Raw genomic sequence first — 18,761 nt, 5'->3', positions numbered from 1 at the left:
GGCGAACATGTATGTTGTGAAGACCGTACTTTGACCTATACTGGTTTACTTTTACAAATTGTGACCTAGATGGATAGTTGTCTTATTGGCATTCGTACCACATCTTCCTATATATATGCTTCAATAAACTTGTAGCTAAAGCTGATATATGATTGTAAACCAAAATATTTCAACCGCCTTCATGAAAGAAAAAAGAAAACAAGATTGAGAAATTCCTCAAGCATGAGATATAGACGATATAGAGAAACTTAAAAACATTCGCTCAGCATTTCATTTAAAGAGAAATCATGCAAGGAGCAGCATAATTTTTATCTGTATATATGTTTAACGCACACAATATTGAATAACTAAATTGGAACGTGTGTAGGAGTTTTAGACCATAATGATTGACAATTCGACATGATGCAGATGGTATGCAAGATTGTAAATATTTCATAATATTCAGGACGTAGAAAAGAATTTCGATTTATCATCAATATATGCATAATGGAATGATTCCCTAAAAATAGTTTTAAAGTAAGGAGATATGGTCTGTTATGTTTCATAAACTGATACTGAATTGGGGCTGATATGGGGATATCAAAATGATACATGGGCCGATACGGAAAAGGCCATATGTAGTTTGCTGTATTTAAATCGCCACTAAAACAAACTAACATCAGCAAATCTCTTGTTATAGTGTAGATAATGAGATAGTGAGTATAACTGATCGTTAAGATTTTTTCTCTTTAAAGGAAGATACAAAAAGAATCCCTCAATTTGTGATGTGTGTCACGGTTTTGAGTCAAATCCTAATCTCTACGTTGGTAAGTAAAATCGCAATTAAGAACAATCTATAATTTGAAGTCCGAAGCTTCCCACATCATTTCTGTGAATAATTGATAAGAGACTACGTCAAGTTTATAATAATACAAACGAGGAAAAAAACGGTCTGATTTATGCTAGAAACAATGAAGAAAATAACTCATGCTCCTGATTTGCGATATGCACGTGGCGAATGTGGCGGGATTAAATTAATCAAAGATCAGAACTGCTTGATATTATCTACATGTCTCATGGGCGATCAATCAACTTTTGTTTTCTTCTTAATTATGTCTCATGTGCAATCAAACCCTTTTTTTACCATATAAGTATGTGTGAAATGTATAAATTCGTCTCCTTTTGTTTTCAAAGATAAGTATATAATCAACAAAAAATTTGGGATGATATGGCTACAGTGTTATTTTTTTTTTGCGCAGACAAGATGAGGCAAGATGAATGTACAAACCGCCGAACCATTATTTTTGGTAAGCCTGTGCTTCACTGATAGGCAAGGAAAGCTACAAGCCTCCACGTTAAATGCTTAATAGAGAGATCGTATGAAAAATGAACCCCGATACGTAGCAAGTATTCACCCACGAACTCTTTGGTTTCCATTATTAATTATATAATTAAAAGGGAATACCTAAAGTTCAAAACTGATACCAATTCAGGAACTGGTCTCTTTGGTACATTCAAAGAAGACCCAATCTAATCTCTGTGGGAACACAGAAGAATATAACCCCAAATATAAGCTAGCGTACAATGTTGGGACTTTTTCCATTTTCATCTTGCCATATGACGGCCAAAGAAATTACCACAGAAACAACCCCAAATTAAACTTATTTAAAGTCCCTTTTAAATTCCCGACCGAGTTTCACTTGTTATCTAAATAATCTAATCTATGACAGTTCTATAATAATATTAATTTCACTGAGGAAAAATAGCTGGTCCTCCGGATGTCATGAACTTTTCAAGCGCTCCTTGTAAATTATTTAGATAAATATCATTAGCTATCTTTGATAAATGTGTTCCGTCATATTTGAATAAATTACTTTCTTTATCACGTATGTTACTGTGTCTAATTGCACATCCACCGATGCTCAAAACCAAGTTTTTGACCCGTAGGTTTACTCGTTTACGAGCCTTTCCAATAGCTTGACAACAATTGACATTGTACTAGTACCGTCTAATTAATATGTCTGAACATTTTATTTTTAAAGCTGGATACAATACATGTAACCGAAGCACATCCTATATCACTATAATTTCTCTGATATCAATATACCCAAATCATTAGACCCAAGTTCAATAACAAGGAAACTCGGAAGGGGCGGTTAAGCAACCTTTGATCAAAGACTCTATTTTAATCACCCAACTTCATACCCATTTGACTAATCCAAACCACCTGTATTCTGTAGGCAAAGATGAAGTCCTCCAGGTCTAGACGAAGCTTCTTTGTTGGCCCAATATTCTATGGACGATCCTATTAACCAAATTGTTTTGACACCTACAATTGATGTATGTTTTTATTTCAATAAGCTATTGCGGTTTAAGATGTATAGTCTATAGACTTAAATGTTCAAACGGGTGTATTTTGTGTAAGCATCCGATGTAAAACGACCCTATTTCTTTAATAATTCGTTATCTACTCATAGTCTTTTTGCTTCAGTTGCTCCCCCGATTCTGAAAGAATGTGCTCTGAAATGTCCATATATTTCGGAGAATGACAAACTCTTTTGTAAGATAGACGAACATTGATCCATCAACATGTATGTATAAATTACTCCGGGGCGAAGGATATCGAATTTGTAAAAATTGCTTTAGTAAGTGAATGGGACAAAAAGATTTGTCGATTTGCACACTAATAATCAAAGTTAAAGAAGAGTGTAGTTCATCTGTTTTGGAACTACGTATACACAGACGAAGCTCTTCTTTGTGGTCAAATTTGAGAATTGAAACGTCAGATATTTGTATAACATGTGCCTCTAAATCAGTTTTACTTTCCGCAACTATCTCACTCACGCGAAGTAAAGCGACAAAACTTAGACTAAAAGCTGAAGCAAACATGGCGGACTCATACGACGAAAAACAAACATGTTGAAGTGAAATGATTAATTTCTGTAATAAATGAATTCAAATTGGTACCCGCAAATCGGTTTTTTTTTGGTTTAACCTTTTTAAACCTTCTTATGTTTGCCTACTAAAAAGGATTTTGTACTATCGGTTAAATCGTGGATCTTATGCTGATAACTTATTCCTGACATATATGTTAAAACAGTAGAGGCTGACAGACCCTTGAATGAAAAGAAGGCAATGTTAAATAAAATCTCTAAGCTGATCGAAAATTTTTAAAGGATTCGACTGCCGTATTGTATGCTTTCCAAGTTTTTTGTGCCATAGAACTGGTAAGAAGATGATTTAATTCAATTTCTAAAACGTCCAAAGGTGGTCTGGAATTGCTGTTCTGTACCGATCTGCTTCTGGGCAAAGGTTTCTGAACCGCTGAAAATCACAACGGGATAATAAATCGGCTATGGTATTTATTTTACCAGGAATTTGTTCTGCTTTTAACATGTTTAAAACAATATTATATTTCAATGAGGAAAAAACTAGATTCCTGATAACACAAAGGACATAACGTTATTCGACTTAGAAGAAGTTCTCTTGTTTATGATAGTAACAACGGCCTTATTATCCACATACACAACTTATTCGTTTGTTTTTAAGATGTACTCCCCATATATGAAGTGATATAACAACTGGGAAAAGTTCCAAGTAAGTAATGTCCTTCAATAAAATCATGTTCTATAAAAAAAGAAGATGTGGTATGATTGTCAATGAGATAACTATCCACAAAAGACCAACATGACAAGGACATTAACAACTATAGGTCACCGTACGGCCTTCTGCCCATTCTTTTGGCCAACAACTTTGTGTCCATTTTCCCTGAAAGTAAATGCCAAACATTTGTTTTGACCCCCGGCATTGTCTGTAAACAGTTCAAGCATATCGTCGGAAGTCCATAAACTATCAATCATGACCGTGACTCCATTATATTGCTCTAATAAAGAGGTCCAAACTTTAATGTCCTCGCGCTTTAAATATTGAAATGAGGCGCAAGGTTACCTTTTTTTTATTAATGTAGAAACAGCTGCAAAGTTTGTTTTAAATTAGTCAGTTTTTCCCCAGGGAGCCTCATTTCCATTTTAAAGGTAAAATTGAGAATGGAAATGGGGAATGTGCCTAAGAGACAACAACCCGACCATAGAAAAAAACAACAGCAGAAGGTAACCAACAGGTCTTCAATGTAGCGAGAAATTCCCGCACCCGGAGGCGTCCTTTAGCTGGCCCCTACACAAATATATACTAGTTCAGTGATACTCAACGTCATACTAATTTCCAAATTGTACACAAGAAACTAAAATTAAAATAATACAAGACTAACAAAGGTCAAATTTAATATCTAAGAATGTCAAAATTTCTGTGAGTTGAACGGTTTTGTCTTCGGCTAATGGAACACCTCAATTTGAAAATAATATCTTGAACGTTTCAAGTGTTTCCTGGCAAGTTGAACTATTCCAAAAAGGAAATCGTGTAGATAGTGAAGTTTATCTTAATTTCCACTGATAAGTTCCATAACCCAATGAAGTGCTGTTAAGAACTTTTTAAAGACTTTTTTTTAGACAACGATTAAAATAATATTTACCATCAGAAATGAAGCCCAACTGGTCAAAATCAGAAGGTGAAACTCTTAATAACCGAAATGCACTCTTAACATCGGACTTTGAAAGTTTTCTGACTATTCCTATATTTTGGACCAAACGAACGGCGTCGTCAATACCCGAATACTCACAGAGCGATGATTCTCATCTATAAAGTCATTCACAGAGTTATTTAAGGGATAAGAACGATTATGAATTAAACAATGGTCCCCGTTCTACTTTTCGGCCAAAAATATAGGAGAAATGCGTAGGGTTGGCAAAGGTGGGTGCTCATAAGGACAGTCAATTGTACCTAGAGTAATCTCTTTTTTTTCTAACAAGATCTGCATGAATAGTCACACTTTTTTCAATTGCTTGCATTAACAGGGAAACGTGAACCGGAATATTGTAATTAAAAAACAAATTGAAAACCATGTATTAGTTCGTTTGCCATTACCTTAGACGGATAACACTTTAAAGATTCTTCTACTTCATTCATACAAATAGGGGAGTATCCCAAAGAGTACAACTCGTAATCCTTACCTCTTTTTGCAGGCCTTCAAATTTACATGCTGCCCCATAAGTACATCTACCGAAGTTGTAACCATTGCATGATGCCGTGAGTCATAGCTCCCATAGCTCCATGTCTAGCTCTGCCCAAGACGATTGTGGACATCTTGCCTTCCCAAGGCGGTATTGTTCATGATATATTGCCCAACCTGAGCCATATCCTCTAGATGAAGCGAGTCGAAGGTTAAACATGTATTTCATGAACTCTTGACCTTTTTAGGACCATTTTTCTAGCACTATATCCACAAAGATGATAAAAGCAGATGTCCATACGCGCAAATTTGTAATGGTGCTCTGTTTTTGTGGAGTTATAGTTAATAACCCTCCTTTTACTGAAAGATCGCCATTTAACTTGGAGGCTGTGGCTAAATCTTTTGCATATTTAAGTAAAAATATTTAAATCAATATATTCTCCGGCCCAAATTTTCTCCTTAATTTTTACCGGAATATGGGCATCTACAGGGTCAAACACACTGGTGTTCCACTTTCGTGTACGATCTTCAAACTAAGATCCTGCGAATATTAATCCCTATTATAATCACTTAAACCTGTTGTATTATTAAACATACCGGTAGTAGCTATATGTTGTCTGGGTGTAGGTACTGGGTTTTGGTCAATTCCGGCCATCACAGAAGCCATATGTTGTATTGGTACTTGGTTTTGGTCAATTACATGTTGGTCACTGCCACTGGCCACAGAAATACCGCCTAGATCGGACTGAAATGGTACTGTCTCCTTGTCCGTACTTCCCGATTGTTCTGGTAGGGTCATTCTGTGCCGTTCTATTGGCTCTGATGTATGGTCTGACATCTCCTCTCTCCTATTTTGGTATGTTGTCAATTCTTTTTGTTTACATGCTGCCCCTTGTGTTTTCTTCTTTTTATTTGGTGATTGTCCTTTCATCCCCGGCCCCGAGGTATTTTTTGTCTTTTTTGTGGCTTCATGTTGTTTCTGTTTAATTTTAGTTAGCTATGTTGGCAGTTTTGCACCTGTACATACAATATATCTCTGGCGGGAGAGCGTACTTATGCATTCTAAAAGGAAGTTTTCAAATCTTGTAATGCATAAATTTATCTACATCTTTTCGTTGACCTTCTTTGGGTCCGATGCATTCAACTGTCCAACATCTTACACTTGGTGCAGAAAGTAGAGAGTGACTTTGAAATGTTTTTGGTAATTACATTGTATACAATGTATCCCCTTAAAATTCGCTTCCTGTTTTAAAAAATATATCCATGTATATTATTTTCTCTGTTTCAGGTGAGAATGTAAAGTTGAACAGTAAGTACCTCATTGTATATAACTCTTCAACATCATTATTTAAATGATTTTCATTATGACATGTTAATGTAGAATGAGAAGAGGCGAAAGTAACCAAAGTGAAATTCAGTAGAAAAACGAACTAATAAAAAATGCCATTAAAAAAAAGGAAAACGACAAACAACAGTATTAAAAACACACACAATAAAACACAACCATCAAGAACCTTATCATACAGTCTATTGCAGGTGCTCCGAAAGGGTAAGCAACTTTCGCTCAACATTATGCACCCGTCAAATAATGAACAAATTAACCCCCCGCAAAGCGCAAATACAGTTTTTTTTTTATTTTACATAAATTTAGTATGCTGGTACATCGTTCAATTATCGAAATCTTGGCAAATTGACCTTGAATTTAACCTTTAACCCTTTGATAGTAAAACATTGTCTGATTCTTGGTTAGCACATACAAGTTGTTCCATAGTACATACATTAAGAAAACTTCGTATCGTAAAACATCATACTGGTACTGACCGTGTTCTTAGTTTCAGTATAGGAACCGCGGTCGTTGCTTCTGAGTTAGATGGCCATCAAAATCATCAAAACGCCGCTGACCAAACACTGAAGTTTAAAGTAGCAAATTAAATACATAAATAAGAGCCATAATTTCCACTGCGGACAGTTATAGTTGTTATTAAATGATACTCTACGCTAGAAAGGGCACGTTCTTGTTACCTCTACGTAATCGTTTGTTATTCTCTTGCGGTTATACTAGCTTCATTTTCGTACTTGAAGAAGACGTGGATCTCAACGTCAAAACAAATACATGTACGTACACAACATGGACTCATTTCCAATATTGATTTGTTTTCTATATGTGTTACCTTATGAACATTCAAAAGAATTAACTATATAATGTGTTAATTGATTGTCGCATATCTTTCGAAGTGTGTATTAAAATAGCTAAACACTAAATTGATCGATTTGTTCTGTTACCTTTCTGAGTGAAATTCTCATATTCCTTAATTCATTGAACTTAAAGTCATAAGAGTCTTTAAATTGACAAAAGGTGAAAATATGTTATATAGTTTTACTTTAATGGCTAAGTTTAATTATAAAACAAGTTTACACGAGTTTTCTGTTAAACATGTAAAAAGAAAACCCTTTATATTTTCATAATCTTCATCAATGGACCGATATTGTATTCATGTCTTCCCAGACACTAATTCTCCGATCTTGTTTTTTCCCGTATGCAACTATGATACCGCTTGTTTTAACTTCGGAATCCGCACTTCGCAAGTGTGAGGGGAAACACGTGATGGACAAATGTAAACATACGTGTTCTAGAATGTAAGTAGTAATGACAGATTCTTACTCAATTTGCAAAAATCACTCTGATTCAAACAAAACATTCTCAGAAACCGACATTAGCAAGAGCCTTGATATACTAATTGACAACATATTTGTTACGTTTGAAGGACGTGTTTTTCAATAAACAATCGGCATTCCCATGGGACCATCCTTTATTCTTAAGAAGCAGAATTCATACAAAAACATCTAAGTAAGGAAGTAAACAAGTTCTCAATACCCTTTAACTTTACCGTCCGCTAAAAAGATGATGTTATTTCACTAAATAATTCAATATTAGGTGACAATGTTGAACCCATCTATCCCATCGAACTAGAGATAATTGATACATCAGATACAGTTAATTTTGCCTCATATTTTGACTTACATCTAGAAATTGACAAACAATTTATGCAATTGGAAAACAAACACTTCACGACAAAACAGATGATTTCAGATTCTTAATTGTGAGCTTTCCATTTCTATGTAACTACATTCCAGCAGCGCAATGAACTTAAAATGCAATACAGGATCATTTTATATTATGCAGGACTAAATGTCATTTCTTCTTAATTTCACTTGGACTGCAGTACTTCGACTGAACATGCTCGAAAGTGTATAAGACACGTATTGGTTTGAATATAACAAAATTTTTAAATTGAAATATCATATTATATCTTATTTTCTTCTTCAGAATATGACACCATGAAGCGTAAGTCGATTTATGTATCAAATATTCAGTCATAATATTACAACGTTATGTTTTTATAAGAATGTATCACATAGACTTTGTATGAGAAAATATGAAATTAATTATATAACTATCGATTGTTTGTATTGTCTCATTTAAAGCTTGCAACAGATCGATGGTTAAATCTGTATCAGGTTCAAACCATAGACTTTCTGAAATGGTATTACACATAAATGCTGAAGATTGGCAATGCTTAATCTGGACCTGGTTGGATAGTTGTCCTCTTTGCAATGGTGCAACATCTTCTTATTCTATATCGAGTTTCTTTGCGCTTTTGTATTCGACTTTTGGATAGTGGCGAAACCTAGCTGCTCTAAATCATAATATTTAAGAAGAATCAGATGACATATATTCCAGTAAGTCGGTTAAAATGTAAAATTCAAATACATGTCCATATGTCTTGATCTTGTATGAATGAATGATTCAACATAATTAAATTTCTTTTTTGGAACAAATTACTTTTGTTTATGGATTTAACCGTTAAAATATATTTTATAATTATGATTGTTTTCACATTAAATTTTGTTCTTCTTTCAGTGAAATATAGTGGTAAGTAAAAGTCTTAAGTAAGGATTTTATTTAAGTCTTCTCTATAAAAAAAAAAAAACAAACTTACATGACTATAGTAAAAGTTATATCAATCAAGATATTCAAATGTAATTCAGATCTTCATATTGTTGAGCTAGTAAAACGTGTAAAAGGGTTACAAATGAATCACACCTAAAATACCAGTTGAGTTCAATTAAATGTACTCACACTAAAAAAATAACTTATTATAATAGTACATTATTGTGCGTTAAACAAACTTATTTAAATATTCCAACTGTAAAAATAATTGGTAATGCAGCACCTGTAATTCAGTTATTTATATTTAAGAACTAGTTTATTAATGCATAAAAGCACAATCATGTTCGTTTTCAATTATAATTATAGAATAACTTATCGAAGAATTTATATAGAGAAAAATATTCAACGAGTGACCGAACAACACATTAATTAACGAATGCGCGTTGCGCATGAGTAAATTATCATTGTTGTTTGGTCACGAGTTGAATACTTGTCGATATTTGAATTCTGTAATCAGTTATTCTTTTTATTACATTGGCAAATGTTTTTTTAATGAAATTAATATAGAAAATGTAAGGAACTATATTTTTCCTTACTCATTCACAATTTGTTTTGATCCGACGTTATCGACGTCTTGATAACGCTTATGACGTCGGAGAGTGAAATAACCACGTTTATTTCACATGTGAAATTATCGGTTTTTATTTAACTGGGAAATTAATATAAATCATTGCAACCAATGTAATAATAATGTTTATCCACAACTCTTCAGGTGCGAGTGGACAGTATTCAGCTGTCTTGCAAAGATATTCTGAAAGATATAACGTTTTACTTGGGCTAGTGTATTTGTTTACCTCCTGTACCAACATATACACATATGCATTCGACCATGTTTACATTCGACGTTTTAATTAGTATACATGTGCAACACTGCAACAGTGTGACAATAGTGTCTTGAACAAAAATATTTAATGACAAAAAATAAGAATTCATATGTCATATGGTGTCTTAGGATACATTTTTATAATTAGTTTCCAAGTAGTATATAGTTGTGTTAAAAAAGGTCAATTCCAATATAAACTGATTATGACTACTATATTAAACTGTTACAAATTTTTCAAGCTTTAACAATGTTATCCATGTTATCAGTCAATTTTAATTAAAAATAATTTATTTTAGCGATTGGCTGCAACCGTCCAAAGCACTGCTCAGTAAGAAAATACGGGGATTTTCAATGTACAGGTTGTGAAGAGGCTTTCAATAGTGGACTTTGTTGTTCCAAATGCACAACACAACTTTTTACATATTAAATAAACTTTGTGCATTGTGTTTTTGTATCATTTCCGTAAATTCATATTTGTTACTTTGAACTTTTGGAGTATCAGCTGTCACCATTGTGTTCATGTTGTAATTGGCACATATCTGCTCTATAGTAAAAGTACATATTAATAAAAAACGAAAACAAAAACAAAAGAATACAAACATTACCATATCACTACAACACAATGTCGGGGTAAATAAATACCTAGCCAGCATATTAGTCTTTTTTTCTTAGCCATGGCGTTGTCTGTTTATTTTCGACTTATGCGATTGAATGTAAGTCAACTGTGGCCACATAAATTTCTATGTTATTCAAATAAAGGCAACAGTAGTATACCGCTGTTCGAAATTCATAAATCGATAAGGAAAAAATAAATCCGGGTTACAAACTAAAACTGAGGAAAACGTATCAAATATAAAAGAATTACGACATAACAGAAACACAACATTAAAATGTAACACACAAAGAAACGAACTATAATATATCAATGGCCATTTTCCTGACTTGGTACAGGGAATTAGAAGAAGTAAATGGTGGGATGAACCTGGTTTTGTGGCATGCCAAAACTCCCGCTTTGATGGCATTGTTAAAGATTGGATAACCCCAATACAATTTGAACCTTTAAGATAACTTAGAATATATAACATAACAATTCCGGAATTATAGACAATACTACCAAAAAGTCCAAATAGTTTCTTATAATTTTGTGTTGTTGTAAATAACGCTGATGTTATAAAAATCAAGCTTATGTCAACATGGAAAAAAGGAAAATCACAAAATACTGAACTCCTGGGAAAATTCAAAACGGAAAGTCCCTAATCAACAAATGATCAAATAGCAAAATCAAAATTAAAGCTCCAACACGTAAAACACAATCATCTTTGGGGTATATAATTTAAAAAAAAATGTGTCCGGTGACCCGGCCATCCAACCAAAATGACTGCCACGGCTAAAAATAGAACATAGGTGTAAAATGCAGTTTTTGGCTAATAACTCCAAAACCGAAGCATTTAGAGAAAATCTGACAAGGTTAAATTGTCTATCAGATCAAGATCTATCTGCTCTGATATTTTCACATGGATCGGACAACCCGTTGTTAGGTTCCTGCCCTGAATTGGTAATTTTAAGGAAATTTTGCCGTTTTTTGTTATTATCTTGAATATTATTATAGACAGAGATAAACTGTAAACAGCAATAATGTTCAGCAAAACAAGATCTACAAATACGTTTCATGACCAAAATAGTCAATTGATTCCTTAAGGAGTTATTGATTGCCTTTATAGTTAATTTTTAGCATTTTTCATAAATTTTTGTAAATTTTTAGAAATTATTTTCCACTGTAATCACTGGGCCAAGTTCTTTATATATAGAGATAATTGTAGCAACAATAATGTTCAGTAAAATAAGATCAACAAACACATCATCATCACCAAAACACAATTATGTCATGAATTTATCTGTGTCCATTGTTTAATATGCACATAGACCAATGTGATCGATACAGGCTCTTTAGAGCCTCTAGTTAGATGGTGATGTTCCCTTGTCACCATCTTACGGTGTTTATATATCTCAACTTGTACGATTCGCTCGTGTCTGTAACATTGTTTAAAATTTCAACGAGAGAACTTTATGTATTACTGAAAAATTATTACACCAGGGTTGTCGATATCACAAACTAGTCAAAACATTTACTAAATTTTATCATCGGTATAAGGACATCCTTCGATAATATAGCTCAACATGTAGACTTATAATACGTTCAGGTATTTCACTTCCAATATTTTATGGAAATATTCTTTATAAAGCACAAAAATGTCAGTTTTACCTCAGAAGCTAACAAAACCTTTAAATAGACTTATTAAGAAGGGATTTAGTTACGATACTGTTGTCAGGTCATTAAATATTGCATACTTTGGCGTTAATATTGATTCACTTGTTGTTGGCATGACACGGGTTACGTTCTTCTCATATATGTTATGATGGTATGATACTAAACCCCTCAGGGGGAGGATTGTGCCTGATATTCATATGATGACGACATAATTTTTCAATCGGTTTAATTGAAGTCTGGAGCTGGCATGTCAGTTAACTGCTAGTAGTCTGATGTTATTTATGTATTATTGTCATTTTGTTTATTTTCTTTTGTTACATCTTCTGACATCAGACTCGGACTTCTCTTGAACTGAATATTAATGTGCGTATTGTTATGCGTTTGATTTTCTGCATTGGCTAGAGGTATAGGGGGAGGGTTGAAATCTCACAAACATTTTTAACCCCGCCGCATTTTTGCGCCTGTTCCAAGTCAGGAGCCTCTGGCCTTTGTTAGTCTTGTATTATTTTAACTTTTAGTTTCTTGTGTACAATTTGGAGTTTAGTATGGCGTTCATTATCACTGAACTAGTATATATTTGTTTAGAGGCCAGCTGACGCCCCGGTGTGCGAGAATTTTTCGTTGCATTGAAAACCTGTTGGTGACCTTTTGCTGTTGTCTGCTCTATGGCCGGGTTGTTGTCTCTTTGGCACATTCCCCATTTCCATTCTCAATTTAATACTAAATCCGCTACTTAAAATTATTGGAACTGATGTTTTGCAATTAATGAAAGTTAATCATGTTAATATTTCGAATCAAAATTGTTAAGGTCGATGCCACTGCTGGTGGACGTTTCGTCCCCGAGGGTATCACGAGCCCAGTAGTCAGCACTTCGGTGTTGACATGAATATCAATTAATATATGGTCATTTTTATAAATTTTCTGTTTACAAAACTTTGAATTTTTCGAAAAACTAAGGATTTTCTTACCCCAGGAGTAGATTACCTTAGCCGTATTTGGCACAACTTTTTGGACTTTTGGGTCCTCAATGCTCTTCAACTTTGTATTTATTTGACTTTTTGAACTATTTTGATCTGAGCGTCACTGATGAGTCTTATGTAGACGAAACGCGCGTCTTACGTATAAAATTATAATCCTGGTACTTTTGATAACTATTTACACCACTGGGTCGATGCCACTGCTGGTGGACGTTTCGTCCCCGAGGGTATCACAAGCCCAGTAGTCAGCACTTCGGTGTTGACATGAATATCAATTAATATATGGTCATTTTTATAAATTTTCTGTTTACAAAACTTTGAATTTTTTGAAAAAATAAGGATTTTCTTACCCCAGGAGTAGATTACCTTAGCCGTATTTGGCACAACTTTTTGGAATTTTGGGTCCTCAATGCTCTTCAACTTTGTATTTATTTGGCTTTTTGAACTATTTTGATCTGAGTGTCACTGATGAGTCTTATGTAGACGAAACGCGCGTCTGGCGTATAAAATTATTATCCTGGTACTTTTGATAACTATTTGAACTGTTTTGGTTTTAAATTCATAAACGTAAAACATATAATCTATTAAGATAAAAGTTGTTTTAACAAAATAAGATAAACGTTCAAATGTAGACGAACTTTATTTTATAATTTACACAATCAGTTAACGCGAATAGTAAACGTGCATTTACTTTCAAGTGCACGTAAAAATTCACTTGTGAAATCTGTAGTAATTATATATAAATGCCCGTTTACTTTTAAGTGCACGTAAAATATAAACTTGTGAAATATGAAGTAAACGCTAGTTTACTACTGACTAAACGGACACAGAGTAAACGCGTTTACTCGGGTAGACGTTAGACATTTCCATTTTGACCGCGTTTACTAGTAAACGCCAAAATTAAAGTTAACCTACAAAATATGTGCATGCGGAGTTAACGTGCTTTTTTATGTAATGCTTGGTCTGCACCCAGACATATCTGAAAAAGTAAATAGGTAAAGACAAATCAATAATAACTTCATTTTGTCAAATCGCATGAAATTAAATTACAATGACCAGTCACTATATATGCGCTACACTAAGTTTGGAGGTGAAGTAATAGATAAGTTAAGACATTGTTTTGTAATTACTACACAAGCGTAATTCCCCAATTCTTTACCTAGAGATTCAAAACCATAATGGCTATACGTGTTGCAGTTTCCGTTATGGAAAATGAACGGCATTAACCTAGTGTATATATAATACATTATAATACATTTTTTGTAAGTATATGTACATTTAGGAGATATGCATTGGTCGCAGATGTTCAATACTTTTAAATTCCGTTTTTTTTTTCTCACGTAAACTGATTTAGAACATGTAGGATAAATCGTTATAAATGCATGACCTGTACAGAATACCAGGAACTGTTTCCACCATAAATATTATTATAGTACTACAATATATTTATGAGACATTCAATGTTTTTGTTATTTTATCTTTTACAGGTCCAAAAGGATCAAAGGAATTTCCGTGGTTGACATAGTAGGTTAATTGGAGTTTTAGTAAAACGAACTTGCTTTAATCAAATGACGGCTGAACAAAATGCATGTCTTTACAATATATGTAAACAGTGGGAATTACATTTTTTTGGTACAAATCTTGTATTCAGATTCAAATATAATATAATAAAACATTGATGAAATAAGCCATGTTATTGTAAAAAATCGATCATTTTAGTGCATATCGTTCGAGATATAGCATTAGCGATATCAGGCATTGCTAAAATCGTTGCTTTGATATCGATATCAACTGAAAGCTATCACAAGGTTTTAACTATTTTACGAGAAAAGAAACTCATAACGGACATAAAAATCGATATTTAATCCAAGAGGTGAATAAGGAAATAACTTATATATAAGACAATGAAAGTGTCTGTCATTTTCAAGATTTGTTCTAAGACGAGTATCATCTCATTTTTCATGTAGTTTCAATTGTTGTATGTGCACAGTCAACATCGTTTATGACTACTTTGCTGATGATACCATCGAGGACTGATAGTCCACAAGCATTGGCATCAACCAAGCACTGACATAAATGGCAGCAACAAGTTATCAATTCATCCGTCTCAAGCACTGTTCTTGATTTACCTTCATCGGAAAAAACACCAAGGAGTCATCAAAACAATATCTAATACATACATTTTAAAAACACTTCTAGATATTTGACTGATCTTTAGCTCTCAATAGTGACGGCTTCTGGGTGTACACTGAAGAAATGTGTCCTGTTGAACTTACTTTAAATAAAGCTAATATTAAAATTTCCTTTTGTTGATAATCCATGTTTAGATGGTGAAGTTCTCTTGGCACCATATTATGGTTAGTGACGCTCCCTTGGCACCATAGTATTGTGTGTATATATCTGAACTTATTCGATTTGTGTATTTGTGTAACGTATCTTGTCAGCTTCTGCAATCATCATCACGGTATAAAAGTAAAGATAATCTTCATAATCTCCTTTTCATCTAGTTTTTATATGAACCCAGAAAATTTAGACTACGTTGGCAGCAACATGGCTTGTCATATAGGGACAAACGTTATACATATAAATAGTGGACGAAAATCATTATATAATAACAGAATAAACGGAATAAAAGATAAGCTGTTGTTTGTCTACAGCAAGAGCGCAAAAGGTTATAAAGTGACGAGTAGTGGAGAAGACATTGTAACACGTTTCCAAAAGTTATTGTTTTAATTGAAGTTAAAACATGTGTGTGTTTTCGGTGTAATATTCGTAGGACCTATCCACCCTTTTTCATTGATTAAAATGGAGTTATGAAGGTAAGGTTTCCAAAATTGAATAGCAGATCATCATAACTCGTCATAAAAACATAATGTTTTTACAGCTTGATCTGAATCTTGACTTGTATTGTCCTTAAACATATTGATATATACTTTATAGTCCTTATGGTATAACTTGCTTTTCTTTTCATGATATGCATTCTACATTACTGTTAGCTCTTTTGGTTAACTGGTCGTTCACCTATTTATCTTCGAAAGAAAAAAAACATCCGTTTGAGTTTAATGTGAATTTTGAGCCTCTTTGGTTCTTTAGGATGTAAAATTATTTTCTAATTTTGACGACAACGCAAAGTGATGTAATACTGTACGAAAATGTTTCAATGTCCTCCTGATTCCTCTTCCCCGTTTGAAAACGAAAGCTTAAGCTAGAGACAGTGAACGTGGTCGAACAAATCTAAATGCTGGACTGTTTTGCTTAAGACTATAATTTTGAGTTAGTGGATTTATATATATTTCAACAGATAATTGGCATTCTTAATGGTAATGTGATCCCCTACTGGTCGACTTGTTAATGTACTCATATAAAACATGTAAATCGTAATTCATTAAAAACCTTCTGAACTCTCTTTCAATTTTTCGATTTTGATGATTTACATTAAATTTGATTTTTAGAGACATATTGTATGAAAAGGTTGGGAGAATAAATTTCTTAAAGAAATAAATATGAAATCAAAAGATATATAAAATCTACAAAATAATTTTTTATATATATATATATAATAAAAACGTGCACTGCGCGTAAATTGATTTCGGGATGCAGGCGGAGGGAATCGGGATTCAGGCGGAGAAATGATATCTCGTTTATGATGTATCACTATAATAATATATAAAAGTCTATCCTGTTACCTTTTTGTCTATCCTGTTACCGATATCAGTGTTGCACCTGCAAATGCTTAATTGGTAGATTAAGACGTTAAAACCTTAAGATGAGTTCAAACAACGAAATATTTCATTCGTTTTGCACCTTTATATTAGGATAAAAATTGTAACGACGTTTTTGTCTATAATTGTCTATCCTGTTACTGTAACCATAGCAACCAAAGTAACAGGATAGACAATTGCTTCGTTTTTGATTGCTGTTGTGAAATAACTCTACTCACACTTTGATGAAGTGATTATGTTTTTTTTTATTGTGAATTTGTTTTCCAACACGTTATTGCACTTTTTACAAGCATATTGTTAGTGTAATTAATCGAAATTGTTGGTAACAGCATAGACATGAAAAAGTACCCTCTGTTTTTCACTAAATGTCTTGAAATTTCTTTTTTTTCTAAACTGTTGTTCAAGTAACGTGGCGTTTTAAATGTAAAGATTACTTTGCACTTTTTAAATCAACACTGACTGATTCAATTTTCATAGGGAGAACAATTTAACAGCTGATTTAAGTAGCGGTAACAGGATGGACATGCACCTCCCGTACGCGTACTTAGTTTGTAGATAATATGTTTCATACAATAATAAAGAAGCTACGATTTTTCGTTAGAGTAATAATTAGCGTTCTTAAAAAGTACCTTTTGCAGATATCAAGGCGATCAGAAAATCGGAAAAAAATCATCCGAAATGTATTTTACTGACCCTGTACTCACACAAATACCCCCAAAATCGGACTTAAATATAGCTTAATCTTATCAAAATAGATGTAAGATGTGTTTATTATTAATGTTCTGAATCATAAATTCTACAAGCTTTCGTTTAAACCATTAGAACTGAAATTTCCATTAGAAGTTATAAAAATTAGCATGGATGTACTGAAAATTTGACATGTTTTGAAAATGACCCAGATATGTTATATCTTCGATGCAAAATATAGTTAGCATGCATTGTGTGTTCGGGGATACATAGACACGTGTGTGTGTCATTTCTCATTTGAGCCTTTAAGTTTAAACAGAATTATCATATTCACTATAATTTTTAATTTATCGTTGTGTCCATGTGTCCGGACAAAAAATGCATGTCAACTATATTTTGCACCGGAACCTTGCCACTGATGGGATTTCATGCTTTTAAGCCTAGGATTTAGGGATAAGGACCCCCGATCCCCCCTGAACTAGAAGAATAAAAACAGATGCAAGTAAAATCTTCACGGTTTTAATTTTGGACCTTAATAACCTTGATAAATATTACATCTTAATTTTTGGTTTTGAATCCCGTAATGTGAAGATTAATTCAAGTTTATAATGTAAACACTTCAAGTTTTTCTTTTCCCACAACTTTGGCATTGTATTGTCTTATGTAAAACAAGAATCACGTATACATGTATTGCAATTGTTTCCGGATGCCCTTATTAATATACATTTCTTTATATAATTAAAATTGGTAAGGAGTTGTTATTCGTTTAAGGGGAAAAAGGAGGGGTTGTTGGTTTTTTATTTTTATTTTGTGGCACATTTTTACCTTTTGCAAAGACTCGATTATTTAATATTTTGTACATCTTTTTTGAGCAAATGATAAAGTAAATTGGCAGACAATAAATTTCATATAATGGCTACGTTTCGAATTTCATATCAGATATAGTGTACAATATGTCACCGTGATTTTTGTATATACAAGTAACGCATTTGGCTTCAACAATTATATTTTGATTTGTATACAACAAATGCCAAAGCACAGTGCTAAATGAATGTTTTGACAGAATGACTATGCAATCTGTATGTGTTTATATTGTTATTGTGTTGCTCCTTGAACAACCCAAAACCAGCAGTATGTAAAACTAGCATGTACTGATAAAATGGATTGTATGATGTTTCAGGTTATCTGGGCAGGACTGAAAAGTTTAGAACAAGAGCCCAATAATCA

At 33.2% G+C, this 18,761-nt stretch overlaps 1 long non-coding RNA gene across 1 annotated transcript; it reads left to right on the top strand.

Moving 5' to 3' along the window:
• Nucleotides 1-732: 732 nt before the first annotated feature.
• LOC139490463 (uncharacterized) lies at nt 733-8,390 on the top strand. The gene is made up of 3 exons (XR_011656339.1): nt 733-806; nt 6,333-6,353; nt 8,373-8,390. It is a non-coding gene; the product is annotated as an uncharacterized lncRNA (long non-coding RNA).
• The last annotated feature ends 10,371 nt before the right edge of the window (nt 8,391-18,761 follow it).

This window comes from Mytilus edulis, chromosome 9, assembly GCF_963676685.1.
Source record: "Mytilus edulis chromosome 9, xbMytEdul2.2, whole genome shotgun sequence".
Taxonomy (NCBI): Eukaryota; Metazoa; Mollusca; class Bivalvia; order Mytilida; family Mytilidae; genus Mytilus; species Mytilus edulis.
The sequence above is the reverse complement of the archived record's forward strand: the minus strand, read 5'-3'. Positions and strand labels throughout refer to the sequence as shown.